The following is a 27,312-nucleotide window of genomic DNA, read 5'->3' as shown; positions in this document are numbered from 1 at the left end:
GAGATGCTGTCGAGAAGGGAGACTGATGGACGACCCCAAAGAAGGTGATCCGACAAAATACATGCTCCACGAACAGAGATCTGGCATTTCTTGGCACTGCCCTGGCCAAGAAACGTGAAAATCTTGAATGGCATAGATAACAAATGGTAGACGGGTTGTATATTGAGTGGCAGGTGGCCAACAAGGGCGACGACAATGAGACAATCACAGGCGTCAAATTCCTCACGAAGTTTGCTTTGGGGGTGATTTCCTGAGGCGACAAAGAGTCAGAATCCGTTAAACTTTGTTGAAGATGAAGAAACAAACGATCGAGTTGGAGAGGTAGGCTTTGACCACGATAGTGATGTCGTGACTAGGACCACGTTCTCCATGTTCTGCTAGAATTTCTATCTCTAGCTATCTATGACTAAGGAAGAACTATAACGAATGAAAAAAAAACAAAACTCAATTGATTCCAAGTTCAGTCTGTCTGTCCTCTTAGGCATGCAGTCCTTATATAAGGCCGTCGGCATGCCCAATTGGGCGTAACAGGAGGGAACCATCTCAAGATGAGCGGTTTTCTCAAAACAAAAAAAATGTCAAATTGTTCAAAACACGAAGGCCTAGTCCAAAATACATCAGGAAATGATAATAATAAATGAAAATAAGCAAAGACTAAAGCGGCTTAAATTCATGCAGAATATTTGAATGATGCGTCGGGTGTCGACTCGTGTGGCTCGATGAGGCTGTTGGCATCATTTCATCTTGATGGCGAGATGGTCCCCCATCAGCATCGATGAAAAATGCCGCTTCGATGAGTTACGTCGTTCCCCTTGCCCGTCAGTTTAATTACATCTTTCAATATATTTTTCGACTCCACTCCATCGCGCTCGGGTCAGACTAGGTGAGATAAAGTTATCAGGCAAATTACTTGCTGACCGTCTTTCTAGGTAGGGGCCAAGCTCGTCTATTACGTGTGAGCCCTACGAACTTGTTCTGTTCAGCATCATCATTGTCATTCATTGCCCGCTTTGGAGCTCAGAATTTGGAACTTAGTGAATTCCCACTCGTCATCCCTGCACGTACATACCACTTAGGTCCTTTGCATTCACGTAGTTACAATCACGTAGTGATTTTACCTGTCAGACAACGCCATCGATGAGGCACAGAACGTGGACGAAGGAGGATGCAGCAGCAGTATCAACCTCGGGAGGAGTCGAACGAGGAACACAGAGTATACCTCTACACCTTAACTACCATCGCCGATGGCATGGAGCAGCTGTTAGCACGACCTGAGGTGACTCTGGCACTCGTTGTCGTGCCCGAGCCTGTGGCTCCAAAATGAGCCCGTGACACACCAAGGGTCGTGCGTCCCCTAACGTGGTTGCCGATGCCCATTGGAGATGATGAGAACCCCAACAATAGGTGGTTTGGAACCGACATCTTGACCGATATCCTACATGTGACGAACAGGACATCCGTGTCCAGCATGGAGGATACCTATGAGATGACTATCATCGTGGGTACAAGGCCGACCTACCGGCCCGTTGAGACAATTATGTCTGGCCCTATGATCCACGGTACAGCAAACCCAATGAGGTTCCTCGATACCTGCCGCGCTTGATACCTGATCATAACGCCCCGAACGAGGTCCAACCACAACGATGGGTTGACCACGAATGCTACCTGACTCCACCCCGATGACACATCGAACCATGATATGGAGGATACCTCGTCTGTAATTGACGCCCGGACGACTACGAGTGCCGACCAAAGGAGCATCGCTCCAAGATCCAAAAGAGTGTAGAAGCAGACGTCACCATCTTCAAAGGGTCGAGGAAGCCAAAGAATTTCATCAACTAGGAGTCGACTATAAACTCCTATTTTTGATGGTATCGCATGGACGATGACTTGTGCACCAAATACGTAGAGACGAGACTTGGCTATTGATAAGCCTAAAAATGCACATAATTTTGTCGTTGATTTGACGTTTCGACTTATACAATAAAATTTATAATTTCCCTTAATCACTAAATATAGAGAATATAGAGCAAGCAAGGGGTCAAACCACAGGGAGGCAAAAAATAAGAATTTTTATCCAATTTCAATGAAATAATTCAAAGATGAATTACTTTTGCAATTAATAAATCTTAATTATGCTTAATAAGATTCTTTAATTAATCAAAATTAAGTAAGACTTAATTTTGATTTTAAATATTTCGGTCAGAAAATTCAAGATAAGAATATTTTAATTTTAAGATCAGATTAATTCAGATTATTAATATCCCAATTATTATAAAATTTTTAAACAATTTGTATGAATTAAAATTGGGAATTAAATAATGAAGAAAGGGATTTTTAAATTGGACTTGAAGATGGATGAATTTTCGAATCAAATTTTATTTTTAGGTTTTTTATATATTAAATTAAATTCCTAATTAATAAAAATAAAAATCTAGAGAGAGAAACTAGACAAATTGATCTAGAGAGAGAAAGTGAAGAATTTGAGGAAAAGATGAAATCCGACCCTAAATTAAAAATCTAGTGAAGCAGAAATGTTTTAAATTTATGTAGAATTAAGGATCAAAAATCAGATCTTGAATCCGAATCAAAATGAAGTGCTAATTTCATTCAAAACAAACTTCTAGGGTATGTACATTTCGCCCATGCCTTGGCGTTTTAGAATTATTTAAGAAGATGATTGAAATACAAATCAGAAACTTAAAAATTTGAGTGCAGAACCAAGATCTGTCGACTTCAAGAACCCCTCCTGTGTCCCTCCCGGCCAAATGCTTGGGGAGAGCCTCCAAAAGTGTCTTTCGCCCTTTTCCAGACCTCTATTTAAAGCTCCAACCATCTGGATTGTAGAAGGAGAAAAGACGAACCTACCCTCAAAATTTCAGCCCAATCAAACGTCTAGATCTCAAGATATCAAGGTTTTAGTGAGGAAAAATCTGGGCCGTCGGATCTCTTTTATCTTCTTAAAAAATAGGATTTTTTCTATTGGCTGGCATTGTTTTTCACGTTTTCCCCATCCTCGGATCACGTGTCGACACGTCGTTGTCTACGTCGGTCGCCCGCAATGATTGGAAACTAATCATTCTCTTTAAACGGCTATGAAGACGCCAGGTCACCATGAAAGCTTTAAAAAAAACACAAAACGACAAAAGCCACTTTTCATTTTGTTAAAATTTTAATAATGCGCAGTCAATAGCCGCAATTTTTGACCTGTCTTACACTAAAAAAAAGCGGTGAGCTTACCGTTTTATTTTTTATTGTTTTACGGCGTCGATTTCCGCATGTACGCGGAAAATTGACGCCGTAAAACGTTGATTCCAAAAGGGATGTCAGTTGCCGCGTGCATTAATGCACGCGGCAACACGATGCCACATGCACGTTGCTTAAACGCACGTGCATGTCGATGGCCGTAAAAAAAACAAAAAAATCAATCTTTCTCTTTCTCTCTTATTACTTAATAATAATTATCCACTCATTCGCCCAAATTTTGGGCGAATGATGTGGATGCCCTTTAATATATATATATATATACATTATAAATGCCAAATAAATTCAATATGTATTATTTAAATATATAGAAATCATTTCTTGGCTATATAATGGTCAAAAAATTATATATAAATATGGAAAAATTCCAGAAAAATTAGGAAACCCCTTACCAACCTTAAGCCAAGTATTTATGGCCCTGCAAAAAATAGTTCTTCACTAAAATGAGGTTAAATCCAATGTAAAAAATGATAACCAATTAAAAATAATAATAAAATCAAAGTATAAGTCATTTATCTTTATTTTTAGATGATAACATGCAAATATAGTCATTAAAACACATAAATATAATGTAAAATTCATCAATTAATGATGTTTATTTGCAAGTTATCAGCTATAGGCCAAGATTTTATAGGAGAATGAGCGCGTCGCAACGTCATGTCATGGATCGAGATGGCTCAGAAGCTGAGACACAAGTAAGTACCACGGCAGTACCAGATGATGTTATTCCTCTCATGGCTCGACCTACGACAAGGTCGACAGGCCATGATGGAATACATCGAGGCTTTCAAGGAATGCTGGATGTGGTGTTGATTCGTGGAGGACCCGCGAATTGTCATTAGCCTGTTTGCTCATGGCCTTCATCTGACCTTGGGCAATGAGGTGCTTAAGTGCAATCCTACTAAGGTTAGTAAAGCCTATCATGTCATGTAGCACCTAGAGCATCCTAGGGAGGAGACCGTTATACACCCTACTCCAGCACCATTGCGTGCCACTGGAGGGCAAGGACATGTCCCGGTCACTTTAGTGGGATCAACACAACCTGCTTGAGCTAGCATGAACGTTACCACAGCCCGTAGCACTACTGTGAAGCAAGCACATATCATGTGCTTTAAGTGTCAAGAGAAAGGGCACCAAGCCGGTCAATGCCCATCATCGGCACTATTGATTGACGTTGGAGACGTCAACACCAACCAGATGGACGAGATGGAGCCCCTATACAAAGATGAGTATCGTGTAGACGAGGAGTTTGCACTAGAGTGCGAAGAACCCGATGGACGAGTCAGGTACATTCAAATCACTAAGCCTAGATCGACTCCAATAACCGCTCTCCAACCCACTTGTTGTTAGTTGGCCAATATCACAGTAGATCGCCTTCACACTAGTGGAACACGGCCAACACCTCGAGCCACCTCACTCACTCAACATGCACCTATAGCGCAACAGTTTGACCCGATGGCCGATGCAACCCTTCGCACCTCAATCTTCTATACCCACGTCATGATCAACGACTAGGTATGTAAGTTGATCGTGGATAGCGCCTATTGCATCAATGCCATCTCCGATGCGATGGTCACCTGACTAGGGTTGGAGGCCATACCCCACCCGACTCCCTATGACGTGTCATGGATCGACACTTCATCCATACTGATGAAACGCCAATGTCGCATCCTCTTGAAGGTGAGCTCCGACGATGAGAGAGTCCTCTGTGACATACTTCCTATGAAAGTAGGAAGCATCATCTTAGGATGTCCTTGGCCATATGACCACGACGTCACTCTAGCCAAAAGGGCGAACACGTGTTCGTTCATGTACCAGGGACGGAGGGTGACATGGTACCTATATACCATGAAGCCGGCGAACAAGACGGTTCCGACCAACCCAATCGGGTCAGTGGTCGTACGTGGCAACTTGTTCACCCGAGACTTGGGCCGCGAGATTGACGATACGCTAGTGTGTCTAGCCGTCGCTCTCGATGCATTCCCAGATGCACCAATAGCTCTACGAGCACCCTAAGTCGAGACCCTCATATTAGAGTTTAGTGACATGTTCCCTAACGAGTTACTCGGCGAACTACCGCCTAAGTGTCATATAGAGCACGCGATTGATCTCGTGCGCAGAGCATCATTGCTGAACCTGCCCCATTACCGAATGGAGCCACAAAAGTACGAGAACTGCAATGACATGTCCACAAGCTACTTGCAAAAAGCCTCATCTAGTAGAGCTTCAGCCCATGGGCAGTGCTCATACTTTTTGCCTCAATAAAGGATGGCACGTGGCGCATGTGCTACGATAGCCACGCCATCAACAAGATAACAGTGAAGAAGCATTTTCCCATTCCCTCTATACAGGACCTCTTCGACATGATGGCAGGATCCACTATCTTCTCAAAGATAGATCTACGTAGTGGATACCATTAGGTACGGATTCGTCTTGGTGACAAATGGAGGACCGCCTTTAAGATTAAAGCTGGGTTGTATGAGCGAAGAGTCATGCCATTCGACCCCTCCAATGCGCCGAGTACCTTCTAGTGGCTCATGAATGAAGTACTCTATGCATTCATTGGCAAGTTTGTAGTTGTCTACTTTGCCGACATTCTCATAGATAGCCTCACGTGAGACGATCATCTTGAGCATCTTCGACAAGTTTGCATGGTTTTCTGACGAGAACAATCAAACACCCATCCGAAGAAATGTAGCTTCCTCACCCAAGAAGTTACATTCCTAGGGTTTATCATATCAGCTCAGGGCATTGCCGTTGACACGGAGAAGGTCTGAGCCATCATGTCATGGCCTCCGCCAACTAACATCCATGACCTATAGAGTTTCATCAGACTCGCCACATTCTACCGGCAAGTTATTCTGAACTTTAGTTCTGTCACGAGCCCCATCAGTGACTGCTTGAAGGTTGAGCCGTTTACATGGACATAGGCAGCAGATCGAGCTTTACAGCAAGTGAGGCTCAAGATTACTCATGCACTCGTCCTTCGTTTACTATACTTTTGGCGTCGCAATTGTCGGAGTGCTCAGCCAGGAAGGGCACTCCATAGAGTTCTTCAGCTAGAAGCTGAACAACGCGTAACTCCGCTACTCGACCTATGACAAAGAATTCTACGTCGTCATCCACGCATTGAACCATTGAAGGCACTATCTCCTATCGAAGGAGTTTGTACTTTTCTTGGATTACAAGGGGCTCAAGTACCTTCATTCACAGCAAAAATTGAGTGACTGCCACGTGAGTTTGATCAAGTACTTACAAGATTTTACCTTCGTCATCAAGCAGAAGAAGGGAAAAGATAATGTCGTCGTTGACACACTCAGCCCACAAACGCATGTGCTTAATGTCATGAAGGTAAAGATCATAGGGTTTGAGTAGATTTGAGAAGGGTACACTAGGTGCCTTGACTTTGGGGCTATTGTTAGGGAGATCCAGTGAGGATCATCCCACGAGCTCAGGGACTATGTCATCATCGACGATTACCTGTTCTCCAGAAACAAGTTGTGCGTACCACGCACGCCACTTTATAACTTCCTAACTTGGGAATGTCACACAGGTCTTGGTGTCTACTTTGTCTCGGACAAGACCATAGCTGACGTAGAATACGAATTATACTGGCCTAATTTGAATCGCAACATTAGTAACATCGTCGCTCAATGAGATATATGTGCCTTGGCCAAACAGGTGAAGAAGAGTGCTTATTTATACAACCCACTGCCTATGCCCAAGGGTCCTTGGGACGACGTCAATATGGATTTTGACCAAGGGATGCCCCGGACCGTACGATGACATTATTCTATAATGGTCATTGTTGATAGGTTCTCAAAGATGGCGCACTTCGCGCCATGCACAAAGACATCTGATGCAACTCTGGTTGCACAATTATTCTTGTGAGAAATTGTGCGTCTACGCGGATTGCCCACTTCGATCGTCTCCGACCGGGATGTCTGCTTCATGAGCTACTTCTGGAAGACCTTGTGGAGTCTCCTTAGGACAAAACTCAAGTTTTCGACAGCTTACCACCCTCTGACCGATGGGCACACAGAGGTAGTCAATCAAAGCTTGGGTAACCTACTTCGGTCTCTAGTTGGCGAGCACCTCACAACCTGGTATTTAATTATTCCCCACGTTGAGTTCATGGACAACTCCCAGTGAGTCGAACCACCGGGTTGAGTACTTTCGAGATCGCTTATGGGGAGGCTCCTCGTCGACCACTTGACTTAGCACCCATATATCCTCATGTTAGGATTTTTTAGGACGGTCTTGCATTCGCCCAGCATGTTTCTTCGTTGCATAACCATATTCATGATAGAATCATGAGACAAAATTCATGGTATAAGCAGGCTACTGACTTGCATCACTGACCTCGAGTCTTCAACATGAGAGACTATGTGATGGTGAGACTTAGATCGGAGAGATTTTCTCTCGGGACGGCAACTAAGCTACATGCTCGTTGCGCCGGCTCATTCTCGATCCTCCGAAGAGTGGGAGATAACGCTTAAATCCTCAAAATTCCTCCTACGTGGGGGATCAGCTCCACGTTTAACATGGCGGACCTGGCTCCATATCGAGCCCCTTCTCCCCCCTCAAACCCAGCCTTTCTAGACCCATTCAGTTTGAGTGAGTATGTAGCGACCAGTCCCCCAATCATTTCACCCGATTGGCTCCAGACAGTCGATTATATACTACAGGAGATAATTAACTATGCAGGGGACTAAGTATGGTGGAGGTTCTTGGTGCGTTGGCAGGGACGCACAAGAGTGGATGATTCCTAGATCATAGAGGAGGATCTACGACGCCTGCGACTGGATCTTATACAATCGTTGTCGTTCACCAACTTGTCGGAGCCAAGTTCTTTCGACCCCAAGAGGATTGATGGATCGCATCCAAACAATGTCATCAAATAATTAGCAGAGCCATCATCACCATCGGCAGCATCACCGCCGGTCTGTGTCTAGCCTGACCGGCATGACAAAACATCCGTGAAGATGCCCATGTTTAAATGCCCTAAGTATAGCATGACCATGCCCATATCTTCCTGTTTTCGTTATATCTTTCCAGTCATTGATTTCTGCTTGTGTTCGTCACAACAAGTGCACCCTACTCATGACACGTCCGTATCACCATATTTTCGTATCTGTTCGTATCATTTTCATCTTACGTCATTTTATTTTGGTATTTTTCTTAATTATGTTGTAAATGGAGGGGGTTTCTTATTGCGCTCCCTTTGCTAGACCCCTTGTAAGGGCCCATCATGGTTTTATATAAGGCCATGATGGGACCACGTTGTGTTTTGAGATCTGGAATTAGTGTATTGGCAATTACTCATGTCCAGGTTTCTCCTAGAGGAAGAAGAGAGGAAGGGAGAGGAAGAAGACGAGGAATAAGAGAGGAAGGGAGAGGGAGAAGAAGAAGAAGAAGAAGAAGAGGAAAGAGGAAGACAAGAAGAGGCTAAGGGGAATAGAGGAAGAGGAGGTCGTTGGTTGGACAAGTGATCTCAATTTTCCCCTATCGGTGCTGCTAATACTTAGCGACAAACCTGCGATGACCATGGCATCACTCTGCCTCGGTGTTACACCGCAGTCACGAGTATGATCACATCTTGTCGACAGATTCTCGTGCCATTGTCCAGTGCCGCCATACTCTCTATGTACTGCAAGCCATCGCTCGTCAAGTTGCTCCACCCACACAATGCTTGCTTCCACCATCAACGATCGACAAAATGCGATGATGTGGGCTGTTCATATCACATGCATGGCTTTCTATGAGATAGTGTGCGTGTGACACGTCCTGGTGTAGTCTGTTGACCACCCGCATGCGCATTCCCATGCGTAGTTGTGTCTACCGACCAGTCCTCGCGGCCACAGTCCCATGACATGGGCATCCCACGTTAACCAGTCAGCACATCCAACAGCCTCAGCCACTCCCTCCATCAGTGTTGGCATGCCCGTAGTGTGGTCTGTGCCCTTCGATGACTCTGAATGTTGCTCAGGCAGTGTACCAGTCTCCAGTCTACGACTGTCATCCACACTACCATCACTTGTGGTTTGACCCGTCGTGCCAACTTCCCGATCTCACCGGTGCAGTTGATATATGTCACGCCTGAGTCCTACCCGCGTGCATCGAGCCATGTTCACGAGTCTCCCACAATACAAGCCGCTACACCGTGCCTCTCCATGCCACTAGCGTCGTGCGTGTAGGAGGAGACGTGTAGCCAGCCGACGCCAAGTCTGCGCACCTCCTGAATCCATGCCCTCACAGTGCTCAGCATTTTCTTGCCGCTCTACCTACGGTCTCGTCTTCGTCCTTCTTCTGCGACTACCACTCTAATGTCGCACCTCTGTCACCTATCGAGCCACGCCCGATTCTTCCCAGGTATCTCTCATCTATTCCAGCTCGCATGGGTCTTTGCATTAAAAAAGACATCGATGAAGAATGCCGCTCTGATGAGATACGTCATTCCCCTTGCGCGCCAATGAAATTACGCCTTTTAGTATATTTTTCGATTGCACTCTATGGCGCTCAGGTTGGATTAGGGGAGAAAAAATTACCGAGAAAACTACGTGCATAGTGTCTTTCTAGGTACGGGCCAAACCTGTCCATTACATGCAATCCCTATGGACTTGTTCCGTTCGGCGTCGTCATCACCGTCGTCACTTTGACAAGAGTTAGAAGGTCACCCTCATCATCCTCGGTTGCCCGCTCTGGAGATCGGAACATGGTGAATTCCCACTCATGGCCATTCACGTACATACCGCTTAGGTTTTTTGCATCCACATAGTTACATTCACTTATTGGTTTTACCCGTCAGACGACATCATTGACGACGTTGAACATCGTTATTGTTACATGTCAGTTATATTCATATACATGGACACAGTCAATCAACGCATGGGTGAGTTTCATAGTTTGAGCCATCAAACGTTGGATAGGTCTCTGGCTCTCTCTCTATCCCTCTCTCTATCTTGCTCACATCCTAGTCTCTCTCTCTCTCTCTCTCAAATAGTGTATTCGCTCTCTGCGTAGAGCTATCTCTCCCACTCCTCTTCTTCTCTACCTTTCTCTTTTCCTCTCTCTCTCTCTTCAAATAGAATATTCTCTCTCTCCCTAACTCTCTCTCTCTCTCTCTCTCTCTCTCTTTCTCTGTTAGGCCCTTAACTTGACAGAATTTCCTGCTCAAAGGCCTGAGTGCTTATTGAGAGGGAGTGTTCGCGCGAGACTCACGATCTGTAATGGCTGAGTCCTATTTAGTGCTACGATGCACTAATGGTAGTGACGCACAACCTGATCTTCCAGGCCTTAGCCCCTGATGGAGCACGTCCAAATGACATTGACGAACCGTCATCGGAGCCATCTTCACCATCATCTGCATCACTGCCAGTCCATGTACAGCCCGACTGGCACACCAAAGCAATCGTGAAGATGCCAGGGTTTAAATACCCCGGCTAACGCACAACCGTGTACGTGTTGGCATTCTAATTTACCCATTTTTTTCATCCGGTTTCACGTAAGTGTTCAACATGATGAGCTCACCTTAATCATCATGACACGTCTGTATCATCGCATTTCACCCGTCATTTTATTTCGCGTCGTTTTCATATTTGTCCATGTTTTGTTTTTTATTTCCAGTGTCGTAAAAGGGGTTGCTTTTATGGGCCCCTATGTGTACTGTGTATTGGGTCCACCATGGCCCTATATAACGCCATGATGGACCACATTCTTAGTCAGATCTGGGATTATTTGTTGGGAGTTAGAGCTCGTCTAGGTTTCACCTTGAGAGGAGGAAGAAGAAGAGGGGAAGAAGATAAGAAGGGAGAGAAGCCTTCGAACTTTCCTTTTTGTCGACCAACCAACCCAAGGGAGGGTCGCGAACCTTTCTCCCATGACTTACCGTTAGTTCCTTTGTTACTACGGTAGACCTCAATGCTCCCTCTGGTTAGTTGTAAGTTTCATCGTCCCATTGTCATAGTGCTAGGGTTGCCTATCGAATGGGCCCCATCTGGTACCACAGACAGTGTGATTCATATTTGGCAGCCAAAAATCATTATGATTCACGACACGAACGTCCAAGGCTCTTGAACACACCGGCGTGCACCAGCCGATTGTGCTCGACCTCAATCAATTGACTGTCAGCGACACTAGTGATTGCACCTCTCACTGGGAACTCAACGATTGCATCACATCATGCACTGAATCTCCGCTGACTTGGATTGCTCAAAGCTTGTACAAAGCCAGAAGACCAGTTTGTTGATGCAAGGAGCTCTTAAAAAATGTGGGACACTCTGGCCTGCACTCTCCATTGAGTGTTAACTCCGATCTTTGTGGGGTTAATGCTTGGATCAGGTCACGGCCGATTCAGGCGTCCCTTGGACACTTGTGCAGTTGCTACAACAAAGCAACATGTGCCACACCCTTTGCGTTGCCTGGATACCAGTAGTTCACCATCCCTGCGCCAATCTTATAGCGCGCCGTGCGTGCTCGTGCCACACTACTCTATTGGACCTTCCCTCTGTCATCTGACTCCCATTTCTACGCCGCTCCCTCACTTCTTGTCCAGCCCAGCTGGTTCTTCCCTCCGCCTGACTCCAGCAGTCACCCGGACGGTTCCTACACTGACACAAATGAGGACAGCGACGATGAAGAATGCCACCAACGTGGTATGTCTTTCCTCTTTGGTTGTCAATTCTATTACATCTTTGAATATTTTTTCGACTACACTTCACCGCGCTAGGGCAAGATTGGGTGAGAGACTATTGAGAAAATTATGAGTCGATTGTCTTCCTAGCTACAGGCCAAGCACATCTGTTTCGTGCGAGCCCCTACGGAGTTATTCTGTTCAGTGCCATAGTCGCCATCGTTGCTCCGACGGGGTTAGAAGGTCATCGTCATCGTCATCAATCGCCCACTTCGCAGCTTGGAATTCGACGAGTTCCCACTCGTCAGCCCTGCACGTACATTCCACCTAGGTGGTTTGCATCCATGTTATTATATTCACTTTAGTGAAATACGCGTCAGACGAAGTAATTGACGATGTCTGACATCATTTTTGTATCAAAGCCAGGCTGTGGACGCCTGATGGAGGACCATATAGTTGATCGCATCCTTATTAGTTACCAGCCAGTTTGCGGAGCTGGAGAAAATGTGAAGACCTGATACTTGCAGTATCAAGTTTGAAGTGGCATCCGCGTTGTCTTAGAGAGTGTTGTGTCATCTTTATGTTCTTTTGCATTTCTCTTCGTCTTTGGATTGTCAGGAGGCCCCTCCTACGTGATTATTAGCCTCCCCCTTCATACGTGTTTGTTATGTACCTGCTCTAACTATACCGTTTAGGGTAAGAGAATAGTCCACATAAACTCCTCTTTTACCCTAAAGGACCCCTTTAAAAGGGAAGCCTAATAAGCTCCCTCTTAAAAAGGGGCCAATTAGCCTTCCCCTCCAATTGCCACTACTTGATTATAAGTAGTGGGAGAAAGGGGTGAGCATGGACAGACTTGTGATGGTGAAAATTGAGATCTGAAGTTTCCTATGACAGGTATTTCTCTTTATTGTATTGCTTTGTTCTTAAAAAGGGAGAGTGATTTGTTGTGATTGTGTGTCCAAATCCGTTCAAGTGTCAGTCCGGACCGATTTGTTGTTATTGAAGAAATCAGATGTTCGTGGACAAATGGTGATCTCTAGTGCTGGTTGAGAATTCTGGAGATGAAGCCTCTTCCATCTTCCTCAATATCAAACGTCGATTGAACCATGGTGTAGACCCTGTTGCTGAAGATCTTGAAAGAAGAAGAAGAATCGTGATTTTTTATGGATTTTCTTACTTCCCTGGAAGAAGTTATTGTCGTGTTTGTTTTTGGAAGAAGAGGATCTCATAGAGGAAAGGTCATCGGAAGCCATTATTGCTCAAGGCCTTTCCGAATCGTGGCCACTGATCATCACTTCGGTTACGACCTCCTTATTCAAGTATCGAGAACGAATCATCTAGCAGTGTCTTCGGATACTGAAGCTTGCTCTAGGATGTCATAATTGTAGACAAATTCAACTGTATCAACGACATTGGCAGACAAAATTTTCTTTGGTATCGCCAGAATATGGGTGGCCCTTTTGTTTACTTTTTCAAATCTCTGTCCACGCCTGATCGTGATCCTAGCCAGATTAAATACCCCAATGCTGATGATTCATTAGTTGTGAATTCTCCAGACTTAGAATAGGGTCTTTGACCATGGTGAATGGGGTTCGTATTAAGGAGAGAACAGTTGACTTTGCTTACAGACTGGACGACCATTGCTTTTCCAACGCACTACCATTTCAAAAGAGACGGCATATGTCTCTGATACCATGTTAAGAAACGTGAGATGCCCCATAACCAATAAGATACAAGTAGATTTCTGGAGTTCTAGATTTCTGGAGTTTAACCATAAAAGTTGTCCAACGGGAAAAGCCTGTGAGTGAAACTGTCCAAACTGTATGGGCTGTCCAGGCTGTCCAACTGGGAAAGCTGTCTAACAAAAGGAAGAGAGTGAAGCGACACTCGAGGCCCTCAGGCCGAGGGGATCTGGAGTTACGTTTCAAAAAACAGGTTCTGGTGTTTTCTTTCAGCGCTTTGGAGTCTCAAAACCTTGCAATGAAAACTGGAATTGTGATTTTGAGATTTTGGGGGGTGTAATTCAGAGGAGAGAATATGAGTTTTAGTTTTGGAAAGAAACACTTGATGAGATTCGGTTTTGGTAAACTCTATTTGCGATTTCTTACATTTGGGGAGGGGGAAGAGGACTGGCAGAATGGGTACGAAAACAGATCAGTTGCAATTGCTTGGCTTGTTTGAGTTTCGGGATGCTGATTTTTATTTGGAGTGGTTCCCCAACATGACCAACCGAGCGATCTTGTGGGGGCGAGGGGATACTTAAGCGATAAGAAACAGCAATGTCGATGGTTTGATGGAGCGAGCTCTTGGGGGCCCCTAACAACACCAAGACTTCGGCAGTTAGCAACGACGGAAGGTTGGGATTCAAAACTCTGGCTGCTAGCAACAAGGCAATCCAAACTCTGGCAGCTAGCAACAAGACAATACCAATTCCGGCAGCTAGCAGCAAGGGAATGAAGTTACTCGCACACGCGCGCTCGTGCATGCATAACACGCATTCGCGAAACCCCGTCTAAAACTGGCGCTTTAGGGTCAAAATGTAGTTTGTATCATCAATGGAAAAAACTCGTGTTTTAGACACTGCTTTAGGGTCAAAATATAGTTTGTATCATCAACAGCGAAAACGCGTGTTTCAGCAGTAGATCGTTGCTCCTCTCTTTTGAAATGGCAGTGTGTTGGAAAAGCAACGGTCGTCCAGTTTGTAAGCGGAGTCGACTGTTCTCTGTTGAGGAAGGAGTCTCAAACTCGGCAAACCCGACAGCGATTCAAGGTTAAGACTTAACTAAGATTAGGTAGTAACATGGATATATACGATATACTCGTTAGAGACTTAGAAGACAGGATTCAATATAAGTTCAAATATAGCATAGGATTCAACATAGTCGATTAGGATTCAACTTAGTTGATTGGGATACACAGTAGACGGCTAGGATTTAATCTAAGATAGTTATAACGGTCAGGATTATATTAAAAATATAACCGTTATAACTAACGTGTCCACAACACCGATCAATGGCTGTGATCGGTGCACCCATTTCATTATAACCACTCAGGTTGAATCTAAAACAAACGTTGTACAAGAGGTGCACTGATACCAAATCAATGGTCATGATCGGTGCACCCATCTTATTATAACACCCAGATTGAATCTGATTTAAATAGTATGTATCCATTGTAAACGGTTACAATGGATATATCTACAGAAATAGCAACTGCTATTTTTAGACTAAATACGTAATATAAATACACAACCAAATGTAACACCTAAATTTCACGGAAATACAACAATCTTATCACTCCTCTTGTGTCTCCTCTATTCTCTCTTCTCCTCTCTCTCTTCTCTCTCAATCTTCTCTTCTTCTTCCTCTTGCGATCTCAAGATTCAAGACTCTCAACATTCTCTCCTTAATAGTTTGCACTTGCCAATTCAGTTGTTGATCTATTGAAGGGATTACATGCCATTCTGGCATTCCGAATTGCTGTCCACCCTTTTCATGTTGGTGGTTCTGCTAGATGCAGTGAGAAGGAGAAGTTTCCTCTCCATCAATAACGGGACTTTGAAATTATACACATTTTGGAGGCAATTAAAAACCCAAAATATACGCATTCTAGAGGCATTCCACTAATTCAAGGGCCTGTCGTGATTCCATGATCCCAGGCACCCCTCCGGGCTATCTACGTTCGTCCCCTTGTTATCGCCATCCATTGCCTTGCCCAATCTTTAACAGTTGGTCACTGAAGACGTCACTTCTTTCCACGAACGCTGCTGACTCTGTTGCATTTTCCTTCATATCGCTTCTTGAAGACCAGTTATCGTCGATCGCTAGGTGATTGGCTGAATTGGGGAAAGAGCGTAGTGTAACCAACCCAAAATGCCCATTCAATCCCTGAACTGTCTATCGAATCAATAGCAGAATATTCAACCTCGACCCCTGTTGTGAATTGCTGTCGACGGTGCTCATCCGCCAGAGCAGGGAATTCATCCGATTGAGTCTCGAGGATGTTCTCTCACATATTTACCACACAGATCAGGGCGTAATTGACTTTCAACTTCTACACAAGTCGACTCCAACTTCTGGTTCCACAGGTCATGCTCTTCTCCCTTTAAATATCAGTTTAATTACGTCCTTCAGTACTGAGTGTGTTCAGCTGCTCCTTGGCTTGAGTGAACATCAATGTGTTTTGGATTAGCCATTGTTTCGCGATAGAATATCTCATTGATGATATTGGGCTAGTGTCACTTTCAGTGATGGTGTGGATGCTCTTCGATGAAAGACGTCCCCCACTACGTCGTCCTTTCGACTCGATTACAAGGATTATTGGAAGCTTGATCACGTCACAACCCATCCGGTGTCCACTAATTGCTTACGTCACGTATTTTCTAACTTCTATTGTACTTCTCGTTGAATCATGTTCAATATACGCATCATTAAATAGCATTTCACCGTATTCTTTGTTCAATCTTCTTTGGTGGAACACGAACCTTCCGAAGTCGGTCATCGTGTTACATCAAATTGATATTAGGGCCGATCATGCTAACCTCCATACTTAGCACTGTCTGTCCGGAAAAATACAAAAACAAAATTTATTTATTTCTCTCATCTTTGGACGTTTTGCACGCATTCATATTTCCAAAAATTCATAGCACGTGCTTTCATGCATACACTCATCATCTCATCATTTGGTAGGAGTCTCGTACCCGTTACGTAGTATTTGGATATGAGAATGGTTCCTAGACATAGTACTGTTCAAGGAGACTACCCATTAGATCATGGAGAGGAGAAGGACCCCATTACATACGATCTTCCGATGGGAGATCAATTTTTACATTGATCATTCACACACTCATTCGGACGAAAACTACCCAGACACTTATCCAGATGATAGGGAATTGCGCTTTCCCGATTCTACCACACATCAGAGTCAGAGACGGCCCCGCCGACAACCATCTCGACGCTATCAGTCACTCAAGCCGCTTACCACTAGTGCTGATCAAGTGAGCCTGACAAATGAGTGGATCTTTTCACCACTATCTCCTCAGCTCAGACTCCTACCACGATAGTTGGATGACCATTATTGACCATGAGATGATCCTTATCGCCTGCAAGATGATCATTACCAGGACGATCGTCATCAGAATGATCACGATCTCTATCATGATGACAGTTACCAGGACGATCACCATCAGGGCGATCATAATCCCTACCCCAACGATGGCTACCAGGATGATCATTAACAGTATGATCACTATCGAGACAATCATTACCAGGATGATCGCCATCCATACAATCATGAATGCTTCCGAGATGATCATTACCAAGACGATCACCATCACGGCGATTACGATCGCTACTCGGACAATCTCTACTAGGGTGATCGCAGCCAAGATGAACATTATCCACAACAGAACGATCACTATTAGGACGATCGCTATCAGGATGATTGCCACCTAGATGATTGCTAACATGATAATCACTATCTACCGCAAGACGATCGCTACCAGGACTACCACCCCTAGCGTGATAGTTATAGAGAGTGAGACGATAGCTATCACCCACAAGATGACGATCCTAGACAGTATGACAATCTCTACAGACATTAGAACGATCACTACCAATATGATCGCCACATGGATGATTCCTGTCGCCTGCAGGATGATTACTATTGATATCCCAATGACTGTCCCTAGCCCCACGATGACCACCTCCAACAGCAGGACATACATAAGATAGGAGGACCACCTTACGATCACCAGGGTCTACATCACGAGGAAATTCCTTTCCAGTACTCAACTTCAGGTGGACCATACCTTCCACCTCTCCCATATGTTTCCCCAGCCACGCATGGGCAAGGATAGCCCCATGCACCACCGATGCCTTATGCTCTACAAGAAACTCTCGTAGTTCACACCTCTAGGGCCCCACTCGCGCTCCCTGCCCAGTATACATCTTTTGTGCCAATTGTTCCCTATGCACAGCCCGCACCCTATGTTGCGCCTGATATGGCACCACCGCCTGTCTACCCATAGGCCTCGCCTACTATGTATGCCTCACATGGGGCGTTGATTCCTTGTAGGCGCAATGGTCCACCATCAATGCACACACCTTATGCGCTAATTTCACACTCTGCGCTACAAATGGGGTATTACCCGACCTCAGTACCCTCATCACCACATGTTGCGCCTGGGTCATATACGTCATTCGTGCTGTGGACTCCCTTCAAACACTATGCTCCACTAGCACCGCATGTGCCTCACAGAACTAATATGCCCCTGACCACATACCAGCCGTCTCACGTTACTTCTGAGTATGACACTCAATATGATGAGCCCAATGGAACTATCGGGACTACTATGGTCCACAATATGATGATTCCTATCCACGACTGTCCGACGAGGAGTATCACGATGATGCTAGAGAACCTCCTCATACACCTTATTGTGCTAGGACAATTAGGACTAGAAGAAGTGCTCGTAACACAACATATGCACGTACCCTCACGACTTCTAGAGAGTCCCCATCAGTTTCTCGTGTCCTTGCCGCGCCTAAGCTAGATGAGCTCAAGATTGCCCATAGTGTTTCTTTCCCAGTAGACACACTAGAAGGGCCTCCGCCACTATTGAGGCTACAATTTACTTTCATTACCGAGTCAGTCATAGATATGCTCGATGCCACACCTAGTGATGACCTTCCGGTAGGGACTCTAGTAAAGACCCTGCCACAGTAGACCATTCGGAGTAGTTTACCCACTTATTCGGAGCTAGTAGAGCTCGATACTACGAGATGTTACGATGTCCCGAAAGACTGTCTGAAAGAGTTTCCTCTACTTGGAAAACTTCAGTTTACCTTTCCCGATATGCCCAACCTATCTAAACTCATGCCTAATTCCAGTAATGGATTCCTGGAGAGCAGCCGGAAGAGCCTTTGCTATTAAAAGTGCTAAAGTATACAGTTCCCGTAGTTCTAGAGTTAGTTGAACTGTTAGTTACCCTTAGTTATTGATTCCAGCTAGGGCCTCCAGAACAGCCCATGCCCCTAGCAATGTTGTGGTTTGGACTTAGTACCAAACTAGACTTTGACCCGCTTTTAGCCATGCTTTCAGTTTATATCCTGAGAGAGTTTATGGATGATTCACAACCATTGCAGATGTTACTGCACCTTAATGACCTTACTGCTGATATTTTGATAACCATGCTTTTTGGGCCTAGACACATACACCACAACCCCACGAACGCAAACAGCTTTTGCCGATTGCTTTAATCATTGCTTCCTTTGGAGCCCGGACGAACCGCACACATCGATAGGGATGCCGATGGATCACTCAACCCAGGCGGACACGTCTGTTGTCACCGTGGACAAGCTCGATCCCACCACAGTGCCTCACGTTAACTAGGTGCTACCTACCCTTGTGACATCAAGGATAACGCGACGACGAGTCATCATCTTCACAAGAAAGATCCCCGTGACAAGCCTACACCTCGGGCTCCCTCCGGACTGCCCGAGGAGCAGGACTTGGATGAGGGAGAACACTGCTGCAGCATCGACCCAAGGAGGATTCAATCGAAGAGGGCTCCTCACTCTGGCCGCCAATCGCGTGGAGCAGCTACTAGCACGACCCATAGTGCCGCTAGTACCTGTCATCATACCCGAGCCTATGGCAACAAAACAAGCCCGCGACCCACCTAGGGTCGTGCATCCCCTAGAGAAAATGTGGATGCCTACTGAAGATGACGAGTACCTCGACGACAGGTGGCAGGATGAGATGCATCGGGACCAACGTCCCCACTGACATCCTACGCGTGACCCACAAGACGTCTGTGTTTAGGATGGATGAGATCCCCAAGACGACTATGACTGTGCGTACGAGGCAGACCTACCAGCTCGCCGAGATGCCTACGTCCGCCCTATGATCGACGATATGACAAACTTGATGATGTTCTTCGATACCCGACACACGTGATACCAGATCACTACACTTCATACTATGGTCAACCACGATGATGGGTTTATCATGAATGCTACCCAACCCCACCCGCACGACACGTCGAACTGCGATATGGAGGATACCCGGTGCCCAAGCGACGCCCGGACGACTACAAGCAGCGATGAGAGGAGCATCGCACCAGGATCTATAAGAGCATACAAGCCAACGTCATCGTCTTTGAAGGGTCAAGGAAGCCAAAGGAGTTCATCGATTGGGAGTCGAGTATGAACTCCTATTTTTGATGTTATCGCATGCACGATGACTTGTGCATCAAATATGCAGAGACGAGACTTGGCGGACAGGCAAAGATTTTCGGGGAGAACGAGTGCATCGCAGCTTAGCAATGAGGACGACCCATCATGTCATAGACCGAGATGGCTCAAAAGCTGAAGAGCAAGTACGTATACCACAACAATACCAGATGATGTTATTCCTTTCATGGCTCGACCTACAACAAGGTCGACAATACTTGACGGAATGCATCGATGCTTTTGAGGAGTGCTAGATCGGGGCCAGCTCATAGAGAACTCGCGAATGATCATTGGCATGTTTATTCATCAGCTTTGACCGACCTTTCATAACGAGGTGCTTAAGTGTGACCTTGTGGAGGTCTCCGAAGCCTATCATATCATGGATCACCTAGAGCATCTTGGCGAGGAGACCATTATACATGCTACCTCAACACGACAGCGGGCCACACCTGCCACACCTGCCTGATCCACTCGCTCTATGTCCACTCAGACTTCATAGAATGCTGGAGGACAAGGAAATGCACCGATCACTTTAGTGGGATCAGCACCACCTGCCTGAACTGTCACGGCTGATACCACGGCCCGTAGCAACACTATGAACTAGGCACATATCATGTGCTTTAGGTGCCAAGGGAAAGGACACCAGGCCAGTTAGTGCTCATCAACGATATTATTGATCGACGTTGGAGACGTCGACCCCAACCAGATGGGCGAGATGGAGTCCCTACATGAAGAGAGTATCGTGTAGATGAAGAGTTCACACAATAGTAAAAAGAATCTGATGGACAGGTCGGGTATATTTAGGTCACTAATCCTAGATTGACTCCACCACCGGCTCCCCAACACAATAGCCGTCAGTTGGCCAATATCGCAATAGATCGCCCCAACATTACTAAAACACAGCCATGACCTTGAGTTGCCCCACTCACTCAACCTGGGCTTGTAGTGCAACAGTCCGACCCTGTGGTCAATGTGACCTTTCGCACTTCGAACTTCTATAACTATGGCAAGATCAACGACAAGCTATGCAAGTTGATCATGGATAGCCGGAGCTGCATCAATGCCATCTCCGATGCAATGGTCGCCCGACTAGGATTGGTGGCCATACCCCCACAGCTCACTGTTAGTCGATGTGTTACTACGGTGGAGGTCAACGCGCGCTCTGGTTAGTTACTTGTAAGTTTCATCATGCCATTGTCGTTGTGCTAGGGTACCACAGATAGTTCGATTCACATTTGGTGGCCAAGAATCATTACGATTCACGACACAATCGTCCAAGACACTTGAACGCACCAGCGTGCACCAGTTGATTATGCTCAACGGCGACCAATTCGCTGCCGGTGACACTACTGCAGGGAACTCACCGATTGCGCCAGATCATGCGCTGAATCCTCGTTGACTTGGAGCACCGAAACGTCGTACGACGCGTGAAGATCAGTTTGTTGATGGAAGGAGATCTTCGAACGTGTGGGAAGCTCTGGCCTGCACCCTCCATGGAGTGTTAACTCCAATCTTTGTGGGATTAATGCTTGGATCAGGTTAATGCATGACCCGCAGTGCCGTGCAGTAACATCTACAATGATTGTGCCACGCCCTTTGCGTTGTGTGGATACCAGCAGTGCACCATCGCTGCACCAATCTTACAGCGCGCCTTGCCTACTCGTGCCACACTACTCTGTTGGACCTTCCCTCCGTCATCCGACTCCCATTTCTGTGCAGCTCCTTCTCCTCCTATCCAGCCCCATTGGTTTCTTCCCTCAACCCGAGTCCACTAGTCACCCACAACGGTTACTGCACTGACAAAAATGAGGAGAGCGATGATGAAAAATGCCACCGACGTGATAAACTGTTTTCCTTTGATGTCAGTTATATTACGTCTTCTAGTATATTGCCGACTGTGCTCCACTACGCTAGGGCAAGATTAGGTGAGAGACTATGGAGAAAATTAGGAGTCGATTGTCTTCCTAGGTACAGGCCGAGCCCGTCCGTTTAGTGCGAACCCCTTCAGAATTATTCTGGTTGACGCCATAGTCGCCATCGTTGTTCCCATGGGGTCAGAAGGTCAACTCATCCTCATCGGTCGCCCACTCGGCAGCTTGGAATTTGGCGAGTTCCCACTCATCGGTTCTGCACGTACATTCCTCCTAGGTCATCTCCATCCACATAGTTACATTCACTTTAGTGAACTACCCGTCGGACAAAGTCATTGATGACGTCCGACATCCGCCCCCTTAGTGGTGATTCATTACGAACAATGCATGTACTCGACGTGCGTAGGCGGGATGTATTAGCTAATGTTCGTGCGTGGTGGGCACACAGCCTGATAGGTCTGAGCACGCATGCACCAAGCGTCATGCGCCAAGCACGAGAGCCAGCGCTTCGCGCAAGCCCAAGCCCCATGCATGAGCCTTGAGCACTACACGCGGGCGCGAGTCATACAGACCAAGTGGCATTACGCGGGTTCAGCACACGGAGTTGTGCGGGTGTCGCATTGTGCCCACGCGGTCAGCGGGCACATTGTGCGTGCAGAGCGGGGGTTGGGAGACATCCTGCAAGGAGACTATGCCTATTGGTGCTTAGTGAGCGCCGAGATGGAATGGTGGTGTGCGGCATTCCCACGGGTAGGGCTGGGTGCCCAGCGCCAAGCTTGAGGAGCCAAGGATGGCGACATACGAGCGAATTGAGCAAAAGGTACCATCGCAAGTGATGTGGCGTGTGTGATCACTTAGAGGCAAGGCTTGCGTGTGCGACGGCAAGGCTCTTGGGGGCGTGACGCCCTGCCCGAGGCACGCATGTAGCGACGATGCTAGCAGGCATGCGCATGGGGCTGCGGGCCTTAAGGCGCAACGGCGCCCCTACCTAGGCATGTGGTGCCTTGTCTCACTACTTCGGTATTAATCCTGGTCTTCTCCCATGTAATGATCTTGACTGTGATGTAACCTTTCATGATATCAATGCAATGACCCTATTTCTTGACAGGGCTGCATTCCCACACTCTTCTCTGACCCCTTCTATGCGTTCTTGAACTATTGCAAAGGACTTCTGCTGCAAGCACTGAGGGCGGCACGCGCCAGATTCGAGGGATTGTCAGAGCTAGGGATTTGGCCGCGTGACACTCGCCTATGGCTCTATGTCTCGCCCCCTCCCTCTCTATATTCTCTCTTTCTGTCCCTCCCTCTCACTTAATGAGAAGTCAACAACTTAGCTACTGGCACACAGCATCAGATCTGATCAATAGGATTTAACATGAGATTTGGGTAGGAATCAATAAACATTTTGATTTTTTGTTCTTGATGATTTTCTCTGTCAAAACCAAGTTCATTAGATCCATTCTCAGTGTTTGGTCTAAAACTGATAAAGTATATTTGAATCATGTTGATTTCATCTTTATGTCCATCCGATGTACTTATATTAGTATTTTTTGAGATCTAAATATTCTCCCATTAAGCATACTTTGTTGACTTTTATTTAGTTTTGTCCCTGATATAACTGAAATTACAGAGCGGACCTGAAAATACCAAAAAGATACAGTTCTTCCATAACATGAAGAAATAGAGATAGCGTACAACGGAGTATGACAGAAAGATGACCGGGAATTTTTCACAGACGAAAACATGTATACTTTCTACTTTATAAATTCTATTATAGAGTAGCCAAAAGCAGAAAATACCTTGCCGGCCGATGAAAACCCCGCTTCCATAGTCAGCGACTCAAATTCCTTTTCAGTTCTTTCTTTCCCGCCGGGCACTACCATAAGCATAATAAGGTCCATATTTACAAGTCCCCTCACTTCACTTGAACTCTCCGGTGTTTCAGGGAGAACCCCTTCCATGACGATAACCTTTCCTTTCACCGGCAGCGCCTTCCAGCAGTTTTTCAGCACCCTCGCACAGCATTCGTCGCTCCAATCATGAAGAACCCACTGCAAATGCAAGTTTCGTAATTCAGCATGATCGGTTGGGTCGACAACCTATGCATTTGATCCATAAAAACAAACGCCGAGATGAGAGTAATGTGCTTAACCTTCATGAGAATGGCGTCTCCGGTTGGAACACTCTCAAACATGTCGCCGCCTACATGCTCAACCCCTAGAACAGAGCAGGGATAAATCATCCAGCTATACAAAACCTTGTCAGACTGGGTTAAGTGATAAGTTTCGGATCGGATGACAGAACGGTAGTTCATTCAGTCATCTCTTTTCCATCGGCGACTCACCGTAAAACATCATCTTCTCTTCATCGTCGCACTTCATCCAACGTCTAACGAAGAATTTCCTTGTACCTTATTCACTACTGTACCTGGGAAGGAAGGCGCGTCGGCGACGACGTGTGGGAGATCGTAGTTAATTCCCTTCAGCGATGGGTGTTGGGAGATGATCATGTCTAGAGTAGCGCCGATCCCGCCTCCTACGTCGACCAACACACAGAGATTCTCGAGTCCTTTGTACCCCTCCAAAACTTACTTTACGACGATGGTGGAGTGATTGGACATGCCGGCGTTGAATAGATTCCCGAAGTTGGCATCTTTCCCGACGTACTCAAAAATGCTCCATCCGTGACCTTTCTCAAAGGAAACACCCCCACGAAGAACCGACTCTTTCAGGCCGTACCACCCTTCCAGCAGAACATTGCAGAAATTCATGAGCGCCAGTCTCCCAATTGACGCGCCGTCCTCGTTCGGGATAAGAAACTTAGACACGGGCGTCAGTCCATAGCGTCTCGGCACTGATCCATCGTCGTCTTTGACGACGGAGCAGGTTACAATGTCGTATGTTGCTAGTAGGCGAAGGATGCGGTCTACCATGGCAGCCGCATCTGGGTTGACTGTGGGAAGCTGGACGGCTATCTCCTCTGGAAAGAGCTGGGCATTTGCACCGGACTTGCTAATTATATCAAGAATGTTGAGCTCGATAGCTGCTTTGAGAGTCATCGGAAGAGCCGCGGAAGTGGCCAGCTGAATGGCATAGTTGAACGCATCCCCCTCTCTGACCGCCATCACTCCCACTCCTTCCATAGTTTCTATGGCTTATCAATCTTTAGTCTCGAGAACGGACGGTGCAGAGGCAGCCAGAGATGGGAATTATTTATATAAACTCTTGTGAATCCTATTTACGTCGCAAACTAAGCATGGGAACGTGAGTCACTTGTAGAGCAAAGGATCCGTCGTAATAGCCGAGCTTATCTGATGAGGAGAATATCCATGATTCGTTGGGTTTTGTGGTCAGACGACAAGTACTCAAAGCTTGGTGGCCAGTCATTTTCATAATAATTCGGCGGCCTCAGAATTGAAGATTTTCTGACCCCACACATCTGCCCTGATTTTCAATCCAACCAGAAGATTCTACTTGCTCTGTGTAATTGCAGCCAGAGATAAACATGAGGGAACAAGGAAATAGGTTTTGTGGTTGACCGACATGGATTCAGTATTATGTCTTTACGTCAAATCTACATCGAATTATTTTATGAGCAATTATCAGATATGGGGAATCTATTGAAAGGGAACTTGGGCACGAGTGTGATACGGTAAAATTATCGCACGATTTTTTTATGCTCTGTTTTCCATAGTAAATTATGATGTCCTTGTCAAGCCTCTTTCTAATGATATTGAGGTGCCTATTGTGTTTTAGCAAATATTACGACGATATTTCCTTAAATATACTGTTCTTTCAAATAAATGGTCTACAGTGGATAAAATTGAGAATATTAGTGATCAAAACCATAAAAATTTAATACCTCAAAGAGTCTACGAAGGAAATTTCTTTCGTGGAATCTATATTTACAGCAGCATGACTAAACAGGGCGGCAGGTAAGGCTAATGATGCAGTCTATTTATCACATAAATCTCTCGTATTTTGTAAGAGACGATACAAGAAACTTTGGAAAAAGCCTTGCTTTATCAAAAAATTGAGGTCATAATATTTACTGTTTCTTATCATAAACCAGAACCTTCAAAATTATTGATCCTATATTGGACTATGGGGAAGCACCCGAGGAAGATGAAGAGGTATACGAGGATCCAGGATAGCACTAATATAATCTCGTCCCTATGTGCAGAAGAGCTTCACCCTCAAGAATGGCGTCTAAAGCAACCTCTTTATGCCAAACTTCTTAGATTATTGCTCTCTATGATGGTTCAAGGATTGTACCTATAACATAGACAACTGTTCAGCAAACTTACATTGTTATTTCTTTCTATGCTATAACATCGATAACTGTTATCCATTCCATGGATTAGATACATAGACGCCCAAGTACGCAGCTCAAATACAATGCTGGGAGCCCAATGTATGTTATACATTTATATGGGATGAACCATAATAGACTTATAATGGCAAAAAATAACCTAATGTGTAATTCTCGACCACGTAATGATGATAATGCCCTTATGCGTGGCTTGCCATCTAGGTAAATGCCAAAACTCTCCCACTTTGCCTTATTGATATGACACTATAGTGGATGTTATAATCACAATTTAGGGATCATCAACTAACATGTCATTTGATCATGATATCTCTTATTAATATCAACCATGGCAGTAACACGTGTTCATGCAGAAGCCCCAACTATGCTACAAATACTTGAGACATCAAATAACAATGTACAAGATAATGGATGAACTCACACTCTCATAACATCAGTTCAAGTTTCATTAAAACACTTTGTTTAAAAAGGGTCATGAATTCACACAAATTAATGGAAACTGGTAAAAGCCATACACAGGACATGTCTGCAAAAAAATATTAGGTGGCAGTGCCATAATAAGGGGATCAGCTAGGATTGAATAAGTAACCTGCTCAATACACACTGATACATCTCTTATCCTATCTTTTACAACCAAGGACTTTAATTCCATGTCATTCGAAGCACTTTAGCTCTTTTTATCCTTGTAGTACCTTTCACCAGCTTCATTGTCATAAAAATAAATTGTTATGTGCTTCTTCTTGGAGAAGAAACTAAAAGATGATGTGGAACAATTCACTTACTCATATTTTATCAAAGATGATTTTGTCATCTTCTACTTGGTATTTGAGCATGAGACAGCTCCCGAGTAAGTACACAAATATAACCAAATGTGGATATTTTCATATAAAACCATCTGGAAAAGTTTGAATCAGAAAATCCCACAACTTCAAAAAGATCTGTTTTCTTTGCATCTGATCTTTGCTGTTACATATAGTCG

At 45.3% G+C, this 27,312-nt stretch overlaps 1 pseudogene across 1 annotated transcript; it reads right to left on the bottom strand.

The window, feature by feature from the left end:
* Positions 1 to 23,641: 23,641 nt before the first annotated feature.
* On the bottom strand, positions 23,642 to 25,339 carry LOC144715243 (flavone 3'-O-methyltransferase 1-like; annotated as a pseudogene). The gene is made up of 3 exons (XR_013584560.1): positions 24,432 to 25,339; positions 24,157 to 24,221; positions 23,642 to 24,055 (listed from the first exon to the last, which is right to left on the bottom strand). The product of XR_013584560.1 is annotated as a flavone 3'-O-methyltransferase 1-like (transcript).
* Positions 25,340 to 27,312: the final 1,973 nt, after the last annotated feature.

Source organism: Wolffia australiana, chromosome 2, assembly GCF_029677425.1.
Source record: "Wolffia australiana isolate 7733 chromosome 2, ASM2967742v1".
Lineage (NCBI taxonomy): Eukaryota > Viridiplantae > Streptophyta > Magnoliopsida > Alismatales > Araceae > Wolffia > Wolffia australiana.
The sequence above is the reverse complement of the archived record's forward strand: the minus strand, read 5'-3'. Positions and strand labels throughout refer to the sequence as shown.